An 8,844-nucleotide genomic window follows, 5' to 3' on the forward strand; every position below is an offset into this window, starting at 1 on the left:
TTAGACTTTACCAAAATTTCGATTTTTGGTAATTTTCAAAAGTACTTAGAATATTTTCAAACATATGATCGGTCGACAAATGATGTCAACTAATCATATGACATATAAAATTTACATCGAAACGCCTTGCAAGAGCAAGCGCTCGAAAATATTCTAAGTCCCAATTTATTTAAATAAATAAATAGGTACGCCAATGGTTACCATTTAATTTTCGAGTCCTGCACCACTGGGAACGAAAACTGCTGACTCTAGTGCGGCGGCCATCGCGCTGTTTACGACGAAGACCGGCACAAAGAGGACACGGTCCCCTTTTGCGAAGTCAGCATTTTTCGGACGAACGTTATTCGTCGACGAACGTTCGATTCTCCCCAGTCCTCTCCGGGGACCCGAGTGGGTCAGTCGAGTTTTCGTCAATCTTCCAAGTCCAGACTATTTAGACATAGTCTTTCCAAATCCAGATTGTTTAGACACAATCTTTCCAAATCCATACTGTTTAGACACAGTCCCTAATACCATTCAGTAATATCGTATTCTTATTCGTTTAATTCAAACATTACTTCGTTTATTCAATTAAACATTTTTATTGCGTCTCATATTTCGTACTTAGTACGTATTTCGATTTCGTTAATAATAAGCATCTTTACCTTTGTATTCTTTTACGTTTATAATATACTTTGTTTTACCAGAGTCAATCTAAATCCCAATTATTATTTCCTTGCTCCTAACTTCGTAGTTTGAAGTGACACGTTGTTAGTTAGAGATAGAGTTCTCACTGGAAAGTTCGCGAATAGTATTCCTTATTCAATTTCCTGTTACGTGTTCGCGTACGTGCGTGATAGTGATAGACTTGCTCGCATAGCAAGCTCCGCAGCATCCACGTCCGTTTTCTTGATTCAAAATATCGTCAATCACGCGGACGATATTCGTGAGTTAGATTCACGGTATCGTACAGCGTCCACGCCCGTTTCCTCAACGAGCGCATCCGTCTACAATACCGTAGCAGCCAGCTGTCAACCATTGGAGGTCGTTCCTGCCAAATATTGACGTGACAGAGTTTGGCGCAGTCGTCAATCCTTGAAGGTCGTTTCCAGCCATTTGGATCAACGCCTGTCAAGCAGAGCGGACCGTATTCAAGGCCATCAGCGCAACCGTAGCTGTTCATCCGTTGCGAATTCATGTCTCGTGTCAATCGACAAGCAAGCGAAGCGTAAAAGTAAGTGGAACATATTACCGCGTATGTTTCAGGGTCGCGTGCATCATTCATCTGTGTAAGACTGCATGCAGGTGTCGGCATCGGGTCCTAGTCTGTTGATAAAAAGACCAACACTTTCATTAAATGTCAGTCAGTGGAAGAGTAGAGTAGCCGGGCCGCGGTATTCTCTTCTCTTGCTCTTATAGCCCCGCCAGGACGTGACAAATTTGGCGCAGTCGGTAGGACACTCGTTGGTCACCGATGTTAGAGACACCGTCAACACTTTTGTAGGATACGTCATGTGTCCTACCTCTGCCAAAATTTGTTGTGACAAATTTGGCGCAGTCGGTAGGACAGTCGTTGGTCACCGATGTTAGAAGCACGGCATCGAGGAATAAAAATAGAATCAGTGTTAGCACGCGAACCCCTGCGCGTTCCATCATTGTTTGACAATTTAACGCAGTAGACTTAGAGTCCGTGAAAGCATAGTGTCAGTTAAAAGTGCGACGGGCAGTGAAGGAAATGCCCTTTCGCCCACGTTACATACTCAAATTATTTTTCGCGATGTTCGTACTCAGTACAAATTCATCGAGAGTTTTAGTGAACGTTAAAGTGCGACGGGCGGTTTAGAAAACGCCCCTTCGCCCACGTTATATAGTCGGATTATTTTTCGCGAATTTCATACTTAGAAATTTTCAAGCGACGCAATCATGGAAACGCGTAGCGAGGCTAGAAAGAAGGTTCCTCCTACGGAAGAGGAATTAATTGAATTCCAGAAAGATTTAGCTCGTAGAGAAGCAGCTCTCATTAATCAAACCGCCGCGTTGACTCAACTCAAATTGCAATACGAAACAGAAACGCGTGAGCAGAGAGAAACGTACGAGGATATACGCCGCGAGATAGCAGAAATCCGATCGGCCAGAGATTCTCAATCAATTCCAGCTAGCCCAGTCGTTGCGCCCCGCGAACCCATAATGCACGATTCTTCGAATTTCACCGTTAAACAAGCGGTTGAACTTGTGCCTACCTTTGACGGCACCTCCATAACCGTGCTACAATTCGTTCGCGCGTGCAAGCGAGCCTTAGAGGCTGTTCCAGCCACAGCTGAGCGTACCCTCACTAGATTAGTATGCAATAAGCTTAGAGGACAGGCATACGCCGCGATTGAAGACGTAAATATTAACACAATCTCTGAATTGTGCAACCGCCTGAAAGATGTACTAGGCCCATATAAATTCATCGATCAGTATCGCGGAGAATTAGCTTCGATACACCAGGAACAGTCCGAGCACGTGTTGAATTATATTACGCGAGTAAAGGACCTTAGAACGGCGATCATAGATTCAGGCCGCGGGGTCCCCAATCTAGACGAGATTGATAAATTCACAATTGATTGTTTCATGCGTGGTCTTATCCCAGCGCTTCGAGCCGAGGTCAGGCTCTGCGCGTCACTCGAATTACAGAAAATATTCGACGAAGCAGTAACCGCGTACAAACAGTACGAGCTTGACCGTGTTCGTTATCGTGACGACGGACGCCGCGTTGCATTCTCCGACTCTCGTAATCGCACACCAGAGCGATCAAGCAACTCTTATTATGATAGGAATGCGCCTGAGCAGCGCAACAGATCTTCGGAAAGGAAAGATCAACGACCTTCCTTTTCACCTCGTGAATCCTGGCGAGACAGGAAATCCGATAACAGAGACGCGTATCGCTCTCCTCCTCCGCGACGTCACGAACCGTCGCAATCAAATCAGCGCGAAACGTATAAACGCGAAGATCGCGCTTCCCAGTCCCCAGGTCGCGATCGCTTTCCTACGGAGAATCAAAAGTATTGTAAATATTGTAAGCGCACGGGACATGACATACACGAATGTCGCCGCCGCGAATATTACAGTAGAAATGAGTCGGGAAACGAATCAAGCCTCCCGACAAACGCGACCAAAGGACGGGAGGCATCCCAAGAGAATCGCCAAAAGGCAACACAGCTGGCCGTCATCAGCGACGACCAGCAGTAGATGAAATTCGAGTAGATAGGAGAGATAACCCGGACGGTCAGCAGAATGAACGACCATCCGCGAAATTAGTCTCGGCAATAAATCTCGCGCCGGACTCCCCTATCCCTCGAATAAAAGCAAAATCGTCACTCTTCTCAAAAGAGTGTGAGTTCCTCTTGGACACCGGGTCCGAGGTCAACTTAATCCGAGCGTCTGGTATCAAATCTGACGTTCATCTAAAAACTGACAGCGTCATACACGTCCATGGCGTGACAGAAGGAGAAATTGCGACCCTCGGTTATATCAATGCGGAGCTAGCAAATTCCATTAAAGTCACGCTACACGTTCTGCCTGACAGTTTTCCAATTAATATAGATGGTATCTTAGGCTCCCCCTTCTTCAGAGAGGGAGCAGAGATATCATTTGCGAAGGAATGCGTAGAGTATAAAACCCTACGTATTCCCTTTTCGAATCCTCGGGAATATTCCATCGAAAGCCGTACCGCCGCCTGCATAGCCGTCAACGTAAAGGGCCCAAGCGAAGGGTATGTGCGAAAAGTAGATGTAAAACCCGATGTGTTCTTAGGTGATTGTTTAGTCACCAACCGTAACGGAAAGGCATACCTGCGATGCTTTAACGCATCGTCCGAAGTGGCGTCCTTCTCCCTGCCTACGTTGGAGGTGGAAGAGATCGAGGTTCCCTTTTCGAATATTCAAGCCGAAGTCAATTCGGACGTATTCAATGCTCGTGCGTGCCGCGAGCACGAGACGATCGTTAACGATCAACTCGCGTCTTCTATTAATTCCGGTAACCATTCCGACGATTCCGGTAGCCATCCCGATTCTTTAAATAATTCCGGTAACCATTCCGACGATTCCGGTAGCCATCCCGATTCTTTAAATAATTCCGGTAACCATCCCGACGATTCCGGTAGCCATCCCGATTCTTTAAATAATTCCGGTAACCATCCCGACGATTCCGGTAGCCATCCCGATTTCCTAAGCAATTCCGGTAACCATCCCGATCACTCATACTCGAAACCCCTTATGAAAGGCTTCGAATTCATACCCAAAAGGGTCCATTCCATTACCAAGTCCCGTAATGCTCGCGTTAATGAGCTTATGGAAACTATTCCCATGGATCACCTCGATCACGACGAGATAGACCATGTCAAATCTTTATTGGAGGAGAATAATGATCTCTTCCACCTTCAAGGGGATCGTCTGGGGAAAACTAACGCTGTAACACATAAAATCCCCACGACGGACGACATCCCCGTACATACCAAGCAATACCGGTATCCGCCGATTCACAAAGAGGAGATCGACAAACAAATGTGTGAACTCTTACAAAATGATATAGTCGCACCCTCTAGTTCACCGTATAACTCCCCTTTGTGGATCGTACCGAAGAAAGCGGATGCCGAAGGAAATAAGAAATGGAGAATGGTAATTGACTATCGCGCTTTAAACGAGAAGTCAATAGCAGACGCTTATCCACTGCCCAGCATAAACGAGATCTTAGATCAGCTGGGTAGTGCCAAATATTTTAGCGTATTTGATCTGGCAAGCGGGTTTCACCAAATAGGCATGGAAAAGGAGGACGCCGCAAAAACCGCCTTCTCAACTCCGTTCGGACACTACCAGTATAATAGAATGCCGTTCGGATTGCGTAATGCGCCGGCTACGTTCCAGCGACTAATGGATACGATCCTAACCGGTCTCCAGGGTAACGAACTCTTCGTTTATCTTGACGATATAGTCATATACGCGCGTTCCCTAGAAGAACACAAAGCGAAATTTGATAAATTGGCTCGCCGATTGAGAGCCGCCAATTTGAAATTACAACCGTCTAAATGCGGGTTTTTGCACAGAGAGGTAGCTTACCTAGGACACCAGATTAGCGAGGATGGCGTACGGCCATGCCCTAAAAAAATTAACGCGGTCCAAAATTATCCTCGACCGAAAAACGCAAAGAACGTCCGCGAATTTTTAGGTCTAGCGGGCTATTACCGCAGATTCATAGATAGATTCGCTCATATTTCCAAACCCCTCACCCAACTCCTTACCAAGGATACGAAATTCGTGTGGGGGTCAAAGCAGGAGGAAGCCTTCGAGACTTTACGACAGGCATTGTGTACGGAGCCTGTCCTCCAGTACCCAGATTTTGGGAAACCATTCAACGTAACGTGCGACGCCTCAGGGTACGCGATCGGCGCTGTCCTAAGCCAAGGCGACGTGGGAAAGGATCGCCCTATCGCGTACGCGTCACGTATCCTTCACGGCGCTGAACTAAACTACTCCACAATAGAAAAGGAGTGTTTAGCCATAATATTCGCCGTCCAATATTTCCGCCCGTACATTTACGGCAGGAAATTCTTACTCATCACCGATCACAGACCGCTGGTGTGGATGACATCCGTAAAGGATCCCACATCCCGGCTCCTCCGGTGGAGATTAAAATTGGCAGAGTTCGAATACCAGGTTATCTACAAACCTGGCAGAGCCAACTCTAATGCGGATGCCCTATCCCGGAATCCGGTGGCATTGCCCATCTCATGGACCGATTCAGAGGAAACGACTCCGCCTAGGACGCCATTGTCAAGCCCGGGGACTCCTCTTTTCGACGCACGCCGCAGGAAGAAAGATAGAGACGATTCAATTCTCATGCCTCCACCGAAGTCAATGCCCCCAAAAAGGAGAAGATCATCGGCAGCCTCGTCACCGGGACCATCGATGGGTACGCCATCGCATTCTGATGACCCCCGCGCAGCATCCCCGCCTCTTATTTCAATCGCCGATCAAGGATTACTACGGGATCTGGGAGTCGAAGAAACTCTTTCCTTTTCTCCTATATTTCCGCCTTCCTTGACCGGACCAGATGTCTTCGATGAGCGAGAAGAGAGTATTCCCTCAGAAGAAGAAGAAGAAGAAGAAGAAGAAGAAGAAAGCAATCCTACACCACGTAGAAGAAGAATAATTCATACAAGAGACCGATTAATAATGAGAAAGGACAACTTAGTTTGCTTCATAACGATGGACGGACGGCCCATCGATCTCGGGGCCGTAGATCTCTATAGACAAGGCAAACTGGCCAAATCCCAAGACTTACTCCTACATAGAGCTAGGGTAACAGATCACGGTAAATACAAGTTAATCCAGATACCGATTAAACAATCGCCGCTTCATGAGGTATCTGCAGACGACCTCAAAGAATGTCTTAGAACGTTGATCGACGTTGTCAACGAGCTCGCGTTGGAATCCTTTTCAATCTCTAAAACATTCCTCGACCATTTGTCGAGAGAATACGTGATCAATCTACTCACAGAAACATTCGAGGACACACCAGTCCAAATATTTCTCTGTTCGAACGAGGTCCAAATCCCCGCTGAGGATAGAAGGATGGAGATCATCACGGAGAACCATGTATCAGCGTATGCCGGCCATAAAGGCATAACCAAGACATACAAAAGGATAAGAGAAAAATACTGGTGGAACAGCCTCAAAAAGGACGTAACCAACTACGTTAACAATTGCCTGAGTTGCCAGCGTAACAAGTTAACAAGAGTAAAAACTCGCCTACCAATGAAGTTAACGGATACGCCCGGCAGGGCGTTTGATAAGGTCTCGCTAGACATCGTGGGACCATTACCCACTACCGAAGATGGCAACACGTATGTAATGACGATGCAAGACCTTCTTACAAAATACTCCGTCGCAGTGCCGCTCAAATCTACCGACTCCGTCAGTACAGCAAACGCCTTCATCGACCACCTGATATGTCGCTTTGGAACGCCTAAGGCAATATTAACGGATCAAGGGACTAACTTCACAAGCTCCCTTATGAAGGCTATCGCAAAAAGATTCAGGATTACACGCCTCCAAACCACTGCTTTCCATCCACAAAGCAACGGATCCATTGAGAGATCGCATCATGTACTGACGGAATATTTGAAGCAGTACGTCAACAAAAATAACTGGGATAAATGGATAAACTTGGCAATGTTTAGCTACAATACCAGCGTACACGAGGGAACAGACTTCACCCCACACGAGTTGGTATTCGGTTCCCTGGCCCGTGTTCCTTCCTCTGATTCCCATCTCTACGCAGTAGAGAACGAGTCCTACGCAGGTTACCTCTTTGACCTACAAAGAAAGATAAACGAGACACAATCCCGCGCGCGCGATAATTTAGTAGCGGCAAAGCAGAAATCAAAGACTTATTATGATAGGAAGATTAACCCCGTGCAGTTCACGGTAGGCGAACAGGTATACTTGTTAAAAGAACCTCGTAAAGGAAAATTCGACGCGCAATATACTGGACCGCATGAGATAATAGAAATGCTTGATACGAACAATGTCAAATTACGAATAGGAAACCATTTCAAAATTGTCCATGCAAATAAGATTAAACGTCTTCCAGGTAGCCCGAGACAGGACACGCGTCAGCGAAATATTGTAACTGCAAACTTAATCTCTGATCCTTCTAAGAAAGACGATAGCGAGCCAAGGGTCCAACCAGAGGAGTCAGCTTACGAGACTCTTCACTCCTCATCCGATCAAGCTCCGAGTCACATTGCGGATCCCATAGCTATCCACGACAGAAAGATGTGCGGACCGATGGGAGGAAGACGGCCGACCGTGCTGAAAGCTCACCGATACATGAGACGATACAACAACACTATCTGTTACAATGGGATAGTTCGAGTGGCTTGCAACGGCAAGTTGCTGTGCCGCAACTGCAGCCAATACACCCGAATTGTTAGAGTGGAACGATGGGAGCATCAGCGGATGTATAACATCCCAAATAGATGCGAGTATTGCGGAATAAGGCTATGCACCGAAACACCAGTATTGGAGTGCATCCCTTGCGGACAGATTCTATCGGCAAGATGGATCGCACAACGGGACGACCCTGACTGGATATCCGATAGTTCCAGCGATGACACCGATTCAGACAATGGTGACATTTAAGCGGAAACCAGTGATAGTGCCAGTGTCGGAGAATTCCGAACCCGTCCTCCCTTGACGAAACGAACGTTAATTTGCGATTCCCTTGACCCAGCGTTGCGAGACAGGGATGACATTTCAGTGCATCCTGTCTACCGCCACCCAGAGGCAGAGATTCCACTGCGTGAAATCTCTTCTCTAAGGGGGGAGGTGTGACGTCGGTCGCACCTCCGACGTTAGCTTTAAGACTACATGTAAAATTAGATACATAAGAGCGAGCGTTCCCCTTTAAAGATTCCAAACCTCCTAAAAATCCTTCATAACAATGAATCCTTAACACCACGTACATTTGATTGAAATCCATCAACATAACCTAAAATCCAAAATCTGTCAAAATCCTAAAATAGCCAAAAATGGCCCAAACTCGAAGATTGAAATATCATTGGACTCGTGAGCGAAAATCATGAAACTAACCTAAAAATTTGTAGGTTATGTTCTCAATTCGCGTTTGTTTAGACTTTACCAAAATTTCGATTTTTGGTAATTTTCAAAAGTACTTAGAATATTTTCAAACATATGATCGGTCGACAAATGATGTCAACTAATCATATGACATATAAAATTTACATCGAAACGCCTTGCAAGAGCAAGCGCTCGAAAATATTCTAAGTCCCAATTTATTTAAATAAATAAATAGGTACGCCAA

This window comes from Lasioglossum baleicum, unplaced genomic scaffold (assembly GCF_051020765.1).
Source record: "Lasioglossum baleicum unplaced genomic scaffold, iyLasBale1 scaffold0030, whole genome shotgun sequence".
Lineage (NCBI taxonomy): Eukaryota > Metazoa > Arthropoda > Insecta > Hymenoptera > Halictidae > Lasioglossum > Lasioglossum baleicum.